Below are 19634 nucleotides of genomic sequence, written 5' to 3'. Positions count from 1 at the left end.
CTCCGTACGAAATTCTATATGGTCACTAGCCATCTGTCAGTCATTTACGCGTATTTGGCTGCCCTTGTACCCTTCTTCACCTGGAGTCCAACCCGAAGTTCAATGCCAAAGCTGATGACTGCTATTTTGTAGAGTATGTTGCTCGCACTGCGTACAGGGTCTACAACAAAAGAACAAAGCAAATTGTAGAATCCTTCGATGTGCGCTGGTTGGAGGAGAATGAAACGGATGCTAGAGTGGGTCTGATTGGCTGTTTGATTACATATCTTTGTTCAAATCATTCAATGTGTGTTCAGATAGTTTATCTGGTTCTACTTCTGGTTCAAAGATTGTACCTGAAGATGAAGACGAAGAAGTTGTTTACAGACCGCCGATAGTGTCTTCTGCAATTCCTATGGTGGATTCATCTGTTCCAATTACTTGTCCAGAATCTCCAAGTCATCAACATGCTCCAGATGCTGATGCCGCTCCTCTTACTCCTGACGCAAGAGAGTTCATGTCCCGATATGCTTCCGTTGTTACTCAAACTTTTATGGAACTTCTCTTTCCTGAGCAAATTGCAAATGAGTTTGTGGCAGATCCTACTAATGAGACAGTTTCGTCTGAAGTGGATCATTCGGCAAATGATGGAGTTCTCAACATTCACAATCTTCTTGTTTCACTCAATGACATCAGCCAGGAGATACCTTCATGCATTCAACGCGATCATCCGATCGACAATGTCATTGGCCAGCTGGGTGATGGTGTTAGAACAAGAAGCCAGAGTGGAGATGTTAATACATGTCTCTATTCTTGCTTTATCTCTCAAATGCAGCCAAAGAACATTGAAATGGCTTTGAATGAGCCCAGTTGGGTAGATGCTATGCACAAAGAGTTAAATCAATTTGAAAAACTTAGGGTTTGGACGCTGGTTGAATTGCCTAAGGGCAAAAAGTCTCTTGACACTCGCTGGGTATACCGCAATAAGCAGGATGATTCCGGAGTCATAGTGCGTAATAAGGCGAGATTGGTGGTTCGTGGATTTAGACAGACCGAGGGTCCTGACTACACCGAGGTTTATGCTCCGGTAGCTAGCTTGGAGGCTATCTGTATCTTCCTTACATACGCTTCCTACATGAACTTCACTGTTTATCAGATGGATGTCAAGACAGCCTTCTTGTATGGCAAAGTGAAGGAAGAAATCTACGTTGATCAACCCCCCGGGTTTGTTAACTCGAAGTTTCCCAATCATGTCTACAAGTTGGACAAGGCATTGTATGGGTTACATCAAGCTCCTCGAGCGTGGTATGCAACTCTCACAAAGCACTTGCTCGAACATGGATATTCTCGCGGCACTATCGATCAAACTTTGTTCATCAAGCATGTGGGTAATGATCAGATTCTAGTCCAGATCTATGTTGACGACATTATCTTCGGGTCTACAAGTCCACAACTCTGCAAAGAGTTTGAAGGAGTGATGAATAAGTGGTTCGAGATGAGTTCGTTAGGCGAAATGACCATGTTTTTGGGGCTTCAGGTCCAACAAAGATTAACCGGGATCCTGCTCCATCAAGCAAAGTATGTGGAGGATATACTTGAGAAGTTTGGGTTTCAAGACGCAAAACCTGCTTTGACGCCAATGGCCGAGAGACCCCTGCTGACTCCAGATATTGATGGCGAATCCGTAGATCAAACTCACTACAGATCAATGATCGGTCCGTTGATGTATCTAACTGCAAGCCGACCAGACATCATGTTTGCAGTTTGTCAATGCGCACGCTATCAGGCTAATCCTAAACTTTCACATCTTATTGTTGTCAAAAGAATCTTTCGGTACCTCAAAGGAAGCCCAAAATTGGGTCTTTGGTATCCAAAACATTCTGAATTTGATTTATATGCATTTGCTTACATTAATTATGGAGGTTGTCAGCTTGACAGGAAATCTACGTCCGAAGGGTGTCAATTCCTTGGTGACCGGCTAGTGTCTTGGCAGTGCAAGAAACAACACGCTGTCTCAACCTCAACAACAGAAGCGGAATATGTTGCTGCCTCTGCTTGTTGCTCTCAAGTTATATGGATCCAACATCAGCTGTTGGATTACGGTTTGAATTATTTAGAAACCCCTATATTTTGTGATAATGAGGCTGCAATTCAAATTGCTAAAAATCCAGTCCAACACTCAAAAACCAAGCACATTGACATCAAAATTCATTTCATCAGAGATTGTTATGAGCGTTCGCTCATTCGGCTGGAACAGGTTCCTACTGCTAATAATGTAGCGGATCTGCTCACAAAGCTGTTTAACAAAGCTCGATTCGATGTGCTTGTAAGCTTTTTGAAAATGCTATGTTTTGAGGACTAATTTTTGCTTTAGGTTAGTTTAAATTTGCGCATTTTAATTTCATTCTCACCCATGCACAAATTTAGGGGGAAAAATAAACAAAAACCAAACAAAAATTAGAAAATTAAAAATCCAAAAATAGTGTTATTTCTGTTTTATTTTCAGAAAATATTCCAAAAACATTAAAAAAAACCAGAAAATCAAAAATATGTTGCTGATAGTTTTTGTTTGTAGGTGATGTGCTGGGAAGTGATATAATCATGTGATAACAGACAATCTGAATCTGTGTAAGATGCCAAAGTCGAATTGTGTACGCTTTGTGTTCGATGCGCCGGTAGGCACGGAAGTTTTTAAAATGGACTTGACTAGGATCATATGAACTTAAGGAATCTAGAGACCTGACAAATCTTGACCTAGATAGTTCCATTTGGCCTGACAATACGACGCTTGGGTAGGTTGAGCAGAAAGATATACATGAGAATCTGCGGATACATTAAATGATCTGTATCTAGAACTGTGGATTAACTTTTCCTCGATGTGCGGACTTTGTCCTTAATTCTGGTATTGACGGGGCAACTGGGGAATTCCGATAAATTAGGTCTGTAGAAAATTATTTTCTTTCTTTCTATCTGTTAGTCATATGTTGCTTCCTCTGCTGATTGGAAGAGATCCGACTTGGAATGCAACATATGCAACTCTATCTCTCTGCATCTTCTTCTATGCTATTCTTCCTACCTGTTATCCATATGCTGTCTCCTTTGCGTGATTAACAATCCGACCTGGTACACAGCATATGCAACCTTCTACTTCTCAATCCCTCTAAACTCTAGTTAGTCATATGTTTCACTCTCTACGTGATTGGAAGAGATTCGACCTGAGTGTACAACAGATGCATTCTAAATCTGACTTCTTCCTTAATAATTGTCTGCTCATCTGAAGTAAGGAGTATTCTGGAAGACCTTGATTATTGGGGTATATCAAGAAGTGGGAAACACGTTCTAATACAATTAAAATTGAACATTTTATAGGTTGTCTGTAGATCTCGCTGCTCAATTTAGGTGGACAACAATACCTTTGGTCGTCGTCAGCTGAATGGTCTTTTAGGAATATTATCTAAGTTCATAAGATCTAATGACTTGTCACTTATAGTGTGTACTAAAATTTATCAAAACATTTCGTGTTTAAGTGGACCACAATACCGGCGATCGACCAGACATGGACATGAAGACAGAAGTATCGATAATTGGATTAAGGTTGTCTAACAACTTTGATCCCAATATCACAAAATTATTATTAGTGTTAGAAAGAGGTGAAATTAGTTTAAATTCTTGTTAAAATTTAATTTCATTTCATTTTATTTTTATTTTTATTTTTGTTTTTATTTTATTTTCTTATTTTATTTTTATCCTCAAAATGTTTTATTTTCTTTTTGAGTATTGGACTCTATTTTTCTAAGGCTTTATGAGTTGCAGCCCAATTTTTGGACAGAGTATATAAGGAAATGTGTACAGCCGGAAACCATTTTACTCCTCATTTTCTTATTCTCGGCCGCAAACTCCAAAATTCTCTCTCTCTCTCTAAAAAATTTTCGTGAAATTTTGTGAAATTGATCCGTTAACTTTGAAGGCACACTGATTCCGATCAAGGATATGTTCTTTTCGCATCAAATCGACGTGTTTTGAGGGATTAATCGATGGAAATTCATTATCGGCGTTTACGGCCAGCCGTTTACGGCCGTGAACTTCCTTTGGTCAACAAAAATTGACTTTTCTTCGTGTATTTCACCTATAAGCCAAATTGAACTGCAAACATGAGTAAAACATAATTTTTAAATGTTTAAATAGTTTGTTTTTCTCACTTGGCTTGGTTTAGTGCAGATTGAAATGGCAGAACTGAAATTCGCTGACAGTCACAACCTGGCTATTCTCTTGGCTGATCCTCCTGGTGCTCACAGAGAATTCAAATCAATGATGCATGGATTGCGAGAATGTTGTCTGTCTACTGCTCTGACTGTTAATCCTGCAATATATCAAGGATTGATCAAAGAATTTTGGAAGTCAGCAAATGTGAAGAAAGGAAGTGATGGATCCGTTTCTGTTGAAGCTACAGTCAAAGATTGCAAAATTATCATCACAGAACAGTTCATCAGGGATGCTCTAAAACTTGACGATCAATCAACCTTTCCCGCTGAGATTGAAATCGTCCAAGTTGAGGAATTTCTCACCAAAATGGGATATGAAGGTGTTTCCCTCCGACTATGAAGAAGTTGCTGCCACCGTTCTGGAGGTTCTTAGCTCATACCTTTGTGAGCTGCATATCAGGAAGACGAACTGGTGCAGATGAGATTTCTTTATGGAACGTAGGAGCTATCATTGCTCTTGCTGCGGGATTTGACTTCAATTTTTCAAAGTTCATCCTGGATGAGTTTGTGTTGAACATCAAAGCGAAGACAAGAGACAAATTCTTGATGTAACCTAGATTCATTCAAGTGTTCCTTAATGAGAAATTTCCCGCGATGACTAAAGAAGGAGAAACCCTCGACATGAAGTCTCTTGGACCGAACACCGTCGGGTTAATGAAGCAAAACCGAAAGGGAAAAATTGCTTTTCAAGGAAAGTATCCCTGAGTGAACTTTGGCTTGTTTGTCGATTCATGTGAAGCATCTGAGTCTCATGTATCAACAGACCGAGTGACCTCTGAAGATGACATCTTTTCTCAAGATGATGTTATTCCGGTTTCTGATCATGAAGATGATGTTGGTAGACCTGTTGCGATGGTAGCTGAAGAACATGACTTGCACTCTCTACATGTTGAGAGTGATTTGAACGAGGGAATGACAAAGGATGCGACAGAGAATGAAGGAGATGATGATGATTCGTTTACTGATTTGGATCTTACAGGTTTTGACAAGGATGATATTCCCTTGAATCTTGGAGGCAATGTTACTTTCTTGTCCAATGAAGATCTTGACACGTTCTTTGACACTATCCATGATGTTGCTCATCCAGTAACGGAGATAAGGGATTCAGAAGACGTTCTTGAAACAACGCCTCCTACTCCAAATCAAATGGCTGACTCTTCAACTCCTACGGAGACAACTTCAGGGATTCCTCCCCTTGATGATGTTATTCCTACTATTGAGCCAACAGTGAGTGAACCGTTGACAACTCAGACCACCTCGCCTACATTGAAGAGGAGAAGACTTGATCCAAGACCGGGAGTATTTGTTCCAGAACTATCTCAAGGCCTTTCGACTCAATCAATAACTACCTCTTTTGCTACTTCACGTACTCCATCTCATGAAGGACCGAGCACTTTTTATGAAGCTGGTGGTTCATCAGTTCCTTCGGGATCATATCCTCTTAGGCCTTATCATGATGTTGCCTCTGAGAGGCTTGCTCTACATCTGGCCCAAGAACAAAGCTCAGTGCCTTCCTCCAAAGCTAAAGGAATTTTTATTGAGGAAGGCCACTCAGGAGAGGATGATCCCACCATTCTTGGACTTCAAAAGGAGATTAGCGTGCTCAACCAGAAGAATATTGAGCTTGATATCCATGTGGCTGATCTTGAAGCTGAAAAGGCCCAACTTAAAATTCATGTTGCAGATCTTGAAGCGGATAAAACTCTGAAATCTCAACAAATTTCTGATCTGCAAACCCATCTGGGATCCTTAACTGCAAGTTACTTTGATTTAAAGAAGAAACTGGCAGAGGAATTTGGCGACAAGTTCAAGTCATATGTTCAACAATTCAATGCTGGCCAGTCATCTCAAGATCCTTCTGCTGACCCGCCCTCTCAAAGAAGAACTCGGATCGTTGATCGCTTTGAAAAGGAACCAGTTCAAGCGCCCAGCGTTGCTTCTTTAAAACGTGCCAAATTAGCAGCATCCGACAAGAAAAAGAAATTTCTGTTCAAAAAGAGCTCATATCAAAACGCTCCTAAAGGTCAACCACATATCACCGTCACTGATCTTGAAAAGAGAAAATTCGGGCACATGTACGGTGATAGAACATGAATTGTCTCATGGGGCTTTCATGACAGACTGAACATGTGGATAGTCAAGCGCAAAAGCAAAAACGTGGAGTATTACAACGAATTCCATGATTTCAGTTCATGGACAAGGGTTGATCTTTCTGAATTATCAAATGCTCCATTTGCAAATCCATCAGGTGATCCACGGGCAACTCACTTCAAGCTATTCTTGGAGGACCAAGTAAAGAAGGGATTTCCTGGCATGAAGACTGCTGAGTCATTCATTAAAAGTTTCCCTAAGGTAGTGGATCCCAAGGCAAATGAGCCCTTCCAGACTGTCATGTGGCCACCAACCAATCAAGTTAGACAAATTCCGGTGCTGCAGACCTTCAGTGATGGATCTCTTGCAAACATACTCTACTGGGTCTATGATGAAACAACTGCGACTGCTATCATTAAGTTCCAAGATGATTGCTTTCGCTTGTTCGACAAAAAGGACCTACTTCAATTTGGAAAGTGGAATATTCATCATTTGGCCCTACATCAGATCAAGGTGGCTGAAGAGATTTTCGAGTCTACTGCTAAAGAGTACACAACAATGGTTGCTGAGATTATTGGAAAAGAGATGTGACAAGGGGCAATTGGAGGATCCGATGTGCTTATAATTGAAAAGGACTGAGTCACGGCTATCCCAAAACCAAGGGGGAGATTGAAGGATCTAAGTTATGGTTTGGGCTAGGCTAATTGATGTATAGGTCTTACTGTGTTGGGAGTCTTGTAATTGAGGTGTGTTGGTGAGTTTACGGCCAGAGTATGTTTACGGCCGTAAATAGGTTTACGGCCGTGAACCTGTTTACGGCCGAGTCTTTTCCACTATATCTAGGGTGTGTCTAAGTCTGATAGTTGTTGTTGATGGTCTTCTGTGTTTACAGTCATTGTGTCCAAGTTGCACTAGACATTTTTCTGATATAAACATGTGCAAGCTTGTGTTTAATCTTCTTCTACTCCATTCTTATCTTGTTGTATTGTTAGATTGCTTGATCACTGGTTAAGATCCTGTTTCTAGGACCTTACAATATGAGACAGACTACTGAGACGGCGGCGGAGATTACCGCCAAGTTCAGGGAGAGGGCCATACTGGTGCCTCATTACACGGGGGATGAGGAGATGAGGAACACCCGGTACCACGACATGTTGAGGGTTGACATCCGGAAACATGCCAGCTACTCAGCATGCCCCACTTTGGATGATATGATCATGAGGGCGAGGGAGAGGGAGATTGATATAGAGCATACCAGGAAGAGGAAGGCGGAGACTGAGCAGGTTACGGGGGTTTCAGGGAAGACACCCAAGGGATTCGACTCTAGGTCGAAGGGCTATCAGGGCCGGAGCCACTGTGGGAAATGCGGCAGGTCACATGAGGGAGTTTGGCGAAATGGGGATCGGGCTACTATAAGTGTGTCAAGACTGGTCACTTTGGCAAGGATTGTACTGCCCCTACCCCCACCTTCCAGACATCAGAGCTGATTTGCTTTCATTGCAATCAGAAGGGCCATAAAAAGGCCAACTGCCCGAGATTGGCAGCAGCAGTGCCAGTGGCGGCACCAGCTCCAACGACCCTGCGGATTATGGATGGCCGACAGGGCAAGACAGATGCTCCAGTGGTGAGGAGTCGAGCCTTCCAGCTGATTGCCGAGGAGGCGTGTGCCGTACCGGATATGGTGACAGGATCGTTCCATGTGAACGGAATCCCAGTACAGGTGTTATTTGAATCGGGGGCTACCCGATCATTTGTCTCTCTTGCACTTAGCAAGAGGTTTTCTGAGTCTTCGGGGATGTTGCATTATCCTCTAGAGGTCGAGATTGCTGACGACCGATCTGTCCGGGCAACAGAGGTTTTCAGAGATTGCATTTTGAGGTTATACGACGAGCATTACCACGTGGATTTGGTTCCCATTCTGTTGCATGGGAACAAGGTTATAATCGACATGGATTGGCTGAGCCCTAATGGGACGGTGATCGACTCTGCACAACAGCTGGTGCGTATCAAGACCCCAAGTGGGGGAGAGTTAGTGGTTCAGGGCAAGATGCCGCATCGAGACCAGCTTTGTGTTCGGCAGTGAGGGCTAGGCGCTACCTTCAGCATGGTTGCACATGGTATGTCGTCTATGTTATGGATACCCGTGAGGCGATTGAGGCAACCGTGATCGATGTGCCGGTGGTGCGAGACTACACGGACATATTTCCAGAGGAGTTGTCTGGGATACCTCCGGGGAGACAGGTGGAGTTCAGGATCGACCTAGTCCCTGGTGCGGCTCCGATAACCAAGGCACCATATCGGTTGGCTCCTCCTGAGATGCAGGAGTTGTCTACACAGTTGCAGGAACTGTTAGACAAAGGATTCATTAGGCCTGTGATCGTCTTTATTGATGACATCTTGGTTTACTCCAAGACGGAGGAGCAGCATGAGGAGCACTTGGGAGAGGTGTTGGATACCCTGAGGAGGGAGAGCTTGTATGCCAAGTTCTCCAAGTGTGCGTTCTGGTTGCGCGAGGTGCAGTTTTTGGGGCACCTTGTCAACCAGAATGGGATTTTGGTCGACCCGGCCAAAGTGGAGTCCATGATGAGATGGGAGGTTCCGAAGTCTCCATCTGAGATTCGGAGTTTCCTCGGGTTAGCAGGCTATTACCGGAGATTCATACAGGATTTCTCCAAGATACCAGTACCCTTGACTCGACTGACAAAAAAGGTCGTTGTATTTCGTTGGGGGCCTAAGCAGCAAGCAACGTTTGAGACCTTGAGGCAGAGGTTGTGCGAGGCGCCGATCTTAGCCCTGCCAGAAGGCGTGGAGGATTTTATAGTATACTACGAAGCGTCCATTTCAGGTTTGGGCGCGGTGTTGATTCAGAGAGGGCATGTCATCACCTACACCTCGAGGTAGCTGAAGCCTCACGAGGCAAACTACCTGAAGCACGATCTGGAGTTGGGGGCGGTTGTCTTCACCCTCAAGATTTGTGGCACTATCTCTATGGGGTCTGTTGTACCATTTACACGGATCACAAGAGCTTGAGGTACCTCATGGATCAGCTGAATCTGAACATGAGGCGGCGTCGGTGGCTAGATGTGGTGAAGCTAGGATTACGACTGTGAGATCCTCTACCAACCGGGGAAGGCCAATGTTGTGGCTGATGCGCTTAGCCGCAAGGCATCCCCGATTAGAGATATATGCTTGAGGATGATGGTAGTGACTCCGCTTTCGGAGCAGATCCAAGAGGCCCAACAGGAGGCTATGAAGAAGGAACATCGGAAGAGCGAGCGTATTGTGGGATATGTTTCCTCCTTCAACTATGATAGCCGCGGGTTGTTGACACTCCATCGTAGAGTGTGGGTTCCGTATCATGGAGATGTGCGCCATGTTTTGATGGAGGAGGCGCACAAATCCAGGTTTTCTATCCATCCAGGGGCGATGAAGATGTACAAAGATCTTTGTCCTAATTATTGGTAGCCCTGCATGAAGCGGGATGTAGCCTGGTACTTTGAGAGGTGCTTGACCTGCAGGAAGGTCAAGGCCGAACATTAGAGACCTCACGGCAAGACACAGCCGTTGGATATCCCTATGTGAAATGGGAAGATATTACTATGGATTTCATCATGAAACTTCCCTGGACCGTACGAGGAGTAGATTCGATTTGGGTCATCGTGGATCGGTTGACCAAGAGCGCCCATTTCATTCCGATCCAGGAGAGCATTTCGGCCGAGAAGTTGGCCGACATCTACATCAGAGAGGTAGTAGCTCGTCATGGAGTGCCACTTTCCGTGATTTCTGACCGAGACGTACGATTCACTTCCAAATTCTGGAAGAAATTTCACGACTAGTTGGGTACTCGTCTGCACTTTAGCACGACTTTTCACCCCCAGACAGATGGTCAGAGTGAGTGGACCATCTAGACTCTGGAGGATATGCTGCGGGCATGCGTCCTGGACTTCGGTGGTAGCTGGGATACCTACCTTCCATTTGCAGAGTTTTCCTACAATAATATCTACCACGTGAATATCGACCGTCCTCCCTTCAAGATGTTATATTAAAGGAGGTGCAGAACCCCGATATGTTGGGGTGAGGTTGGACAGAGGGTCATGGGGAGTACCGAATTGGTACTCAAGACGACAGAGAGGATCCAGCAGGTCTGGAGCAGGCTTCAGACTGCTTAGAGTCGGCAAAAGAGCTACGCCGATAGGCGCCGTTCGGACCTGGAGTTCCAGGTCGGGGATATGGTTCTCCTGAAGGTGTGTCACATTGGAAAGGTGTCATCCGGTTCAGGAAGCAGGGCAAGTTGGGCCCCAGAGACATTGGTCCTTTCATGGTTGTAGCCCATGTGGGCAGGGTGGCGTATAAGTTGGATCTGCCAGCCGCGCTTAGTCAGATCCACATCACCTTTCATGTCTTCCAGCTATGGAAGTGCCTGGTAGATGACTCTGCGGTGGTACCTCTAGAGGATATTCAGGTGGATGACAACCTGAACTACATCGAGCGGCCGGTAGCCATCCTCGACAGGAAGACGAAGGATCTAGGGAACAAGAAGGTCGAGTTAGTGAAGGTGCAATGGCAACACCGCTAGGGCTCGGAATGGACTTGGGAGCCGGAAGACGAGATGAGGGAGCACTACCCCGAGCTATTCCTAGATGCAGCAGACTTCGAGGATGAAGTCTAAAATAAGTGGGGGAGATTTGTAACGCCCGGTTTCTGGTATGTATTTTAATAAGAATTATTCAATTTTGCAAAGGGACTCGACAAGTTGGAGGCCGCAAACTCGTAGAGTAGGAATCGGATTTTTGGACGCGGGACTTGAAGTCTAATCGACGAGTTGAGAAGCCTCAACTCGACGAGTAGAGCTGCCAGAGTGAAACCATAATTTTTAGGGTTTGCACCCTATTTAAGGACCTTAACATTTCATTGTGGCCTTCCTCATCGCCTCTCTCAGTCCAGCAAAACCCTAATTCGTGATCTAGAGCCTTTTGAGTGTGTGTGAGTGAAAAGGGAGTGATTCTTTGGTATTTCGTTGAAGGAGTGGAAGCTAGAAGTGCTTGGTTGAAGGAGGAAGCTTTGGATCCAGAGATTTCGTTGTCCAAGCAGCCTTGTTGAGGTATAAAGTCTATGCCTTGACTATTCATTTACTAGATCTCTTCATGAGGTAGTTTAGGGCTTTAAGGAGCATATTTCGGAACCATTCATGGATGCAAGCATGTTTTGGAGTCATGACTTCAGATCTGGAGCCTTTGACGGACTCCATGGCATAAATGTGACTTTATGGCCATAGGAGTCCCATGCAACTTGTGAACCACTTTTTAGGGCTTTTTGAGCTAAATAACCCATGCATGGACGTAAAGTTAGAAACTTTACGTGATATATCGACCCTAGGGAACCAGATCTATGATTTAGATGCAGTAAGCCCGACTAGAAACAATTGTATGGATTTAGACTATGGGGGACTCGACGAGTTGTTCATACAACTTGGCGAGTTGGGTCATGGTCCCCCAACCTTTTCTGTCACTGAGCAAACTCGTTGAGTCTAGAAGATACTCAGCGAGTTGGCTATGGTTTGGGTATGAAGATTGAGGAACTCGACGAGTTCAAGGAGGGACCCGGCGAGTTGTGGGTAAAAGGTCCCGACTATGCTATGAGGATGAACTTGACGAGTTCATGAAAAGACTCGACGAGTAGGATCGAGATTTCAGGATTTTAGGGATTATGGAACTCGACGAGTTGATGGACCAACTCGGCGAGTTGAGTCAACCAGATTGTTGACTTTGACTTTGACCATTGATCAGAGTTGACCCTTAAGAGGGTTATGAGTATGAAAGAGTAATTAAAGGAGATTGTTATGTGTAGGAGTTTTAGAGGAGTTGATCCCAGAGTCGAGGACAGTTCAGCTACTTCACGACATTGATGTGAGTTAACTTCCAATAGAGGTGGGTCTAAGGCACCAATGCCGGCCCACCAGTAGGTGATTATGTTTGAGATGATTGTCTTTGTGATAATTGTCTGGTATGCCACTATCTGTTATGCTTTATGTGATGTTATGTTATGTTATTATGTGGTAGTGGTAGAGGTGAAATAGTCCCCAGTTACCGGTTGAAAGATATCGAAGGGGAAGCCAGCACCCAATTATGCTAGGCAGTTACTGGTTGAAAGATACCGAAGCGAAGGCCAACACCCAGTTACGCTACACAGTTATCGGTTGCAAGATACCGAAGGGGAGGCCAGCACTGAGTTATGCTAGGCTGATAGCGGTTGAAAGATACCGAAGGGGACGCCAGCAACCAGATATGCTAGGCATTATGTGTTTATATGGCATGTGGTATAATGGGGGAACTCACTAAGATTTGTGATTACGGTTTTCAGTTTTGGTTTCAAGTACTCCCTCTTCGAAGGGAAAGGAGCCGGCACGGTAGCAGCGCATCACACACACATGATTTTCCGCATATGAGTTTCTTTGGATTTGTACTCTGACATTGTTACTATATTATGACAGGCTTTTGAGACACATGATCTATGGTTTTTATGAAATGAAATAACTTGATGATGTTTTCTATAAATTGTTTTATGAATTGTTATATCAAAAATGAAATTTTTGGTCATGATTTTTAGGATGTTACACGTACCTTTTGTAAGATAATAGATTGTTTGATTGATAAATAATGAGGTTTAACCTCATATAAATAGGGATACATAAGAGACAAAATCTAAACCCTAAAGGGCTTGGGCCTAAAACCTAATCACTAACATCCCCCCCCCCCCCCCCCCCCCCCCCCCGCAGTTTGATCGGAAAGGGACGATTAAACTGGAAAAACAAAAAACAAAAAACATAACATAAATGAAGACAGCGGCAACAACGGTGACAAAGCTCTAACGATGATGGCTAACAACAACTATTTGTCGCAGAAGGATATAGAAGAAGCGGCAGCCAGCGGCATTTCCTTTGTATAAGAAGAAAGAAGCGAAGGCGGCGACGATCATCGAGTCGGCGACAGAGGAGGCCAGAGAAAAGCAGCAATAAAGAAAGAGGGTTCGAGCTGCGGCGGACGGAGCCTATTCTAACTGACTCGGAAAATAGATCTGAAGAAGAAGCAAGTTGAGGAGAATGAAAAAATCTTAGAGGCAGGAGACATAAGCAAACGAGGCAGTAGAAGAAGTCGAGGTAAGAGCTCTAGTTTAGTGTCAACGAATGTTTTATTATTTAGGCGGAGAAGAGAAGAAATGGAAAAATAAGGAACATAATGAACGCGCCTCCGATGACTATTAGAAAAGGTCGCCAAAGGTGGAGGGCGGCGGCTACGGGTTGTAGTCAGAAGTAAGGTTTTAACCTAGAGCTCTGATACCATGTAAGATAATAGATTGCTTGATTGATAAATAGTGAGGTTTAACCTCATATAAATAGGGATACATAAGAGACCTAATCTAAACCCTAATCACTAACACCTTTGTTGATTACAAATCGCAATTTTGAAGTTTTTTCTTGCTTTGTACTTGTTCGAATGTACCGGTTTCTAGTCAATTGAATACATAGACTATTTAAGGAATGATGCATAAATTTTAAAATGTTAAAACAGGACTAAGAAAGACTTTGTAATCCAAAGTCTTTAATATGATCCAAATAGGTATTTTATTTTTTAATTTTCTTATTTCAAAATGCACATGTTTGTTCGTAATTTAGTTGATAAGGTCTCCAAACTCATCATTCCCTTAATAAAGAACCATACTGAAAATGTTGAAATGCTACAATATACTATTAAAAATAGTTTCTTGATTAGAAACACGACAACGTACTAGCGGATGGCTTAACATATAATTATTTGATGATTCGTGATTATCGCGTGTGCCATCTTTTAATATGTTACTTTCATATGAAGGACAGCTATACATACATGACATGGAATAATGCAATCCAGAGATCGATGACGACTATACATGACAAGTACTAATCAATGTCATAAAGTAATTATATATATTTTTTATATCGGAACGTTCATAGGCCAAACAAACTTTATATTTCTCTAAAAACACATGTTTCTTAAAACATGATAATATACGTACGATTTGAACTTTTCCAAAACCATATCATGTTAAACACCTCTCCCCACAATTAATGAAAATATTCCATACTCGTGATGTCGTAAAATACCCTACAAGAAACAGGATCTTCAGCGATGAGGCTTCAGTCAACTATGACCGGCATCGAGACCGGTCCAAACGTATATGGGGCCCGGGACAAAAATAAAAAAATGGCCCCTCAAAGACAAATATAATAAAGATTCAAAATAATTATCATTTATTCTTGATTATAGACGTGTTCAATTAGCAATAATAAGCAATCAAAATTGTTTATCTTTTGAGCTAATTTGAGTTTGAACCAACTTTAGGCCTTAACAATCATTTAGGCAATAATTTTGTTTATATATATATATATATATATATATATATATATATATATATATATATATATATATATATAATATAGCCCATAAAATTTGCCCCCCCCCCCCCCCGGAGACGTGGGCCCTGGGCGGTCGCCCGGGTTGCCCACCGTCTGGACCGGCCTGAAATTGAGTACTCTAAATACAATCAAAACATCCCCAAACCAATCAATATTCACTAATATAATCAGCCCAAAACAATAGTAAACAACAATACAGAGACACCATAATTTTAGCTTGAAAAATTTATCATAACAATATTTGAGATACAAAAGGTCTTCTCTAAGTATACTAGAATAGAGGCATACAATCCCCTATTCTAATAGAACAATACCAATATGGCACGTGTCAATTGCTCAGGCTTCTTCCAACTTTTTTTCCCGCTCAATTTTCCAATGTGATGTTCCTATTTTGCCCTTCTGCTTAAAAGTCATGTAGATTAGGATTCGGAAGTGAATCTGTAAATTAGGATGAATAATTTCAAATTTCAAAATTGAAACTATTAAGAGTTTCCAATTTTTTTTTCGAGAAATCAGTTATGTAATCACGAAAAATTTGTGATCTGATTATGAACATGCCAAGATTTAAGGAACAAAATTGAATGGTTGTGTTTTTGTTGTCATTCAAACTAGATCAAATCTCGAATTTTGGGTTCAAAAATTAAACTCTCCCTGGTAATGTCTTTGCCTCTCCTCTTCTTCTTTTCCACCATCGCTCCATCCGCCTGTTGGATTAAGATTGTTTGATGTATCACCAACAAATATTATGGAACAAATGACTGTAAGTTTGGGTGGATTTTGAAGAGGGTATTTCCAAAAGTCGACTACTGTTTCGATTTTAGGGAGGGTATTTTCAAGAAGTTGCCTTCATGAGTGAACTTGATTGATTCGATTTTGAGTTTCTGTGATTTAGATTGTGGAGAAGGAGATTGGTACCGGAAGACGAGGGTCATCGACAAGGACGAAGGTTGCTAGGAGAAGGAAAAGAGAGCGAAATTGGAGAACGAGGAGGGTTTCCAGAGCAAGGTAATTATAATTTTAATTAATAGCGATTATAACTTTATTTTTCATGACGATCATAGGAAAACCTTCTAATATCATGCATTTTAATTCGTGGTAAGTGTAGTTACGATTAAGTTGACAGGCTTGAAGATGCACACCACATGCTTGATGAAATGCCTGAAAGAATTGGTTAATGTAGTTACGATTAATTTAGTTTCTTGATTTTCTTTGGGCTATAAAGAAATCGAAAAACTCTATTTTCATCAGCTATTCAAGCTCAAAGTGATAATAAATTATGATTTCCCTTTTGTTAATAAACTTCTCTTACTTCTTATGGCTCCATTAACATGATACTTTTACTCGTGGTTTCCACGGATTGTAACCTAGTGACTATCATATAACAAACTACTTCAAACATTTGGAATTAACACATCAAAGAGAAAAAAGAGGAATGTCACCAAATTAGTGCTTCTGTTGAGAAACAAGCAGAAGCACCAATTATCGAGCCTTCGAGATAGATCAACTCAAACCAACAATATAGAAAATTGTTCTAGATGTTAGGAAGTTGTTCAAAAATCAAGGCAAACGGACCGATGAATCTCTTTAAAATGATCATACACTATAGGTATGTCTTCAAAACTGAAAATGAAAAAAAATCTCCGTTCTCACTTTTATTTTCTTAACGGAATGAATAAATGTGACTAAATGGAAGAATCTTCTCTTCTAATAAAATACTCCTAGATATGCCACATGTCCCCTTTTTACACAATTTCTTTGCCACATGTCATGCTAATATTCACTAGCTCTTTTGATTTCCCGCCCTTTTACACTCGGTCATTGGTCATTATAGATAGCAAAGCAATACTTATCCCAATCAATCTTCCTGTAACCATGATTCATATCCCAAAAAATTAGGCTAGAAATTTAAATTTCATAAATTAGCCAAGAAATTAGGGATTCTAATCCTATCCATATTTGAAATGGATGGAAATGTTTCCGTTTCATATTTACCTACATCAAAGATTTCCTATATACCCATCGGCCATCGTTTTCATTCTGCTATACCGAGGTTGATCATTCTCCAGGTATGTAATAATTCCTATCTTATTTTAGTATATCTCACCAACCTAGGGTTTTTAGTTCCATCTTTAATCCTTCCACTCGCCTCCTTCCATGCATCTACATTCTTTCCTCCTTTCGAATTCGTTACATGTTGCTCGAAAAACACGCGGCCGATTGATTATATGGTTCATCAAAAACTTTGAATCACTTATCATTTGGTTCTTTGTTTTTTGATTTTACATCTTCTTCAGCTTTTTCGTTTGCAACAGTCATTTTTGTGTTTTTGAAGGAGCCGGGGGATATGAGTGAAATCTTTGGGCTACAACGGTTTTGAAGTCACCCTTAGTCCCTACAGAAACTTGATTTAAGCAGGAAAGAAGGTTAATGTTCTTAAAAAATTTCTAATTATTGTTTACATTTTTTTGGTTTAGTTTTATTCAAAACAAAGTGACAAAACAGAAATCGTGGTCTCTCTCTCTCTCTCTCTACTGTTTTATGTGTGTGTGTGTGTGTTTAGCTATGTAAGTGTCGATTTCGTGGATCCGGATCAAGCCACCATTGTGCCACCGCAAACTCCATGTGCTCTTCCTCTATTTCTAACCTTAATTTGTGTTTTTTTAGTACAGTACTAAAAACAGTAGGGGTTCTACAGATAGCGGATAGGAGTAGAAGTTCGATATACGTGCAATGATTTGTGATTTTATAGTGTATTAATTTTTGCTTTCTTCATCAATCGAAGATGTGGTAGTTCAGTAACATTATTGGTTCCTATTGGAAATTTTAATAGCTCTTTTGATAAGGTTTTCAATCATATTAGTTATTAGTGTGTGTAGGGGGGGGTAATATATCTTACTTTTAACCGTTGTAAATGTTTTCGTTATGCTTAAATGACCTTTTTTTACTGTATTGGTGGAACCCTCACTAGCTAAGAATGCTAAGTTGGTAAAGAACCTACAGGAGCATTCCCTTATAGGGTATATATAGTTATTGAATTCCTTTTCTTTTGTAGACCAAATATAAATTTCTTTTCAAATTTGAAGTTCAAAATTCATACTTGACACTTGACTCAAGAGTATCTAGGACTATGGACTAATTAGTACTTAGTGATTAAATCAACTCTATTTTCTTGACCATATTTCATCATTTTTAGCAGTTTGTAAATACATACCATTTTTATTAATATTTTTATTTTTTATCAATCACACAACAGTACATATACACACAACCATTTGCTTCATTTCCAAAATTTAATTGTTGAAGGCTCGAGGATATTGATCCCTCTTGAGGAGAAGTTTTTAAGGAACAAATCTTATGCCCAACATCAGCTATGGATTAGATTTGTTAATAACTATTAGACTTACATGTGACCATGGTTGTTAAAGATCTCTCCTAAACTATGTTCCTTTCAGACCATCATATTTAGCTTTTGGTTGCAAACTAAATAAAAGTCATCTTGAAACAGTTGAATACAATAGTGTGAGGAATAAACTATGTAACATGCTTTTGTAGGATTTTGAACATTTGTAGCATTCTATTTTGTAATATATATATATATATATATATATATATATATATATATATATATATATATATATATATATATATAAAAGATTTCCAACATCAGTTGGAAAATAAGGAAAAACTTTTATAGCATTCTACTTTCTGAAAACTGTAATTTATTGTATTATACTTTCTAAAATGGTTTTTTTTGTGAGGATCTCGAATATAGAGTGGAAAAATAATATTTTCTGTTATAACATTTTACATTTGGAAACTATCATAGCATCCTACTTTGTAAAAAGGCCCTCTATGGGTATCTCGAACATGAAGTGGAAATTTAAAAAAAAAAAAAAAACTATTTTATAACATTTTACTTTCTGGAAACTGGCATTTATAGCATACTACGTTGTAAAATAGTCATTTTTTTTGAAGATTTCGAACATGACAAAAAAATAAATAAATAAAAACATCTACCTTTACCTCTACCTATTCTAATAAATGAAACCTAAAAATGTCACATATCCATTTTCTAGCATTCCGTTTTGACACGTGACAATTTTCTATGATTTTTACCATTTTCTCTTTTTTTGGTAACAAATCAACTTCAATTAAAATTCTGAAAATACAAAATTTTGTTCATAATAACATTTTCGAAATTTATAGTAAAATATTATATTTAGTTTACGTAACAAATTTATTCAGAAATTAGAATTATTTACAATCAATAATACGTTGAATTTTTTTGACATTTATTATAATTTTATCAATTTATTTGTATAATAATTTTAAAAAAGCTACCGTGGTTTCCACGGGTTATAACCTAATGACCGAATATAACATATATCTACATGGGCCAGAAGGAATATGGTCCTTAATCACGGTTAAACAATAACCCAAAAAAAAAAAAAAAAAAACCCAACAATCTTGCCCAAAGTTGTACATTGGTCTCTTTGTAATTCCACCTTGCTAGTCCATGATTAAGGTGGTCTTTGTTTTGTCTTACAAGTATTATTTTATTTTATATTATTATTATTTTTTTTGAGCTTTTTTCTCTTCGGCATGCATGCCTTTTCTATTGAAGACGGTTTGTTTTATTGAATACAACCTCGGACGCCACCAACATTACTACCACCATGCACCCCTCTCCCATCCCCCACAACCACCACCCCAACCACCACCACCTCCACTGCACCACCACCCGCTAACTGCGTTGCCACCTCGCCGCCACCACCACTATCTCCTCCACAATTACGTCCACCATCGCTACCGGCGCCTTTGCCACCACGATCCCCTCTATCGTGACCACC

Source organism: Lactuca virosa, chromosome 8 (genome assembly GCF_052849685.1).
Source record: "Lactuca virosa cultivar CGN04683 chromosome 8, Lactuca_virosa_CGN04683_v6, whole genome shotgun sequence".
Classification (NCBI taxonomy): domain Eukaryota; kingdom Viridiplantae; phylum Streptophyta; class Magnoliopsida; order Asterales; family Asteraceae; genus Lactuca; species Lactuca virosa.
Note: the sequence above shows the minus strand (reverse complement) of the source record.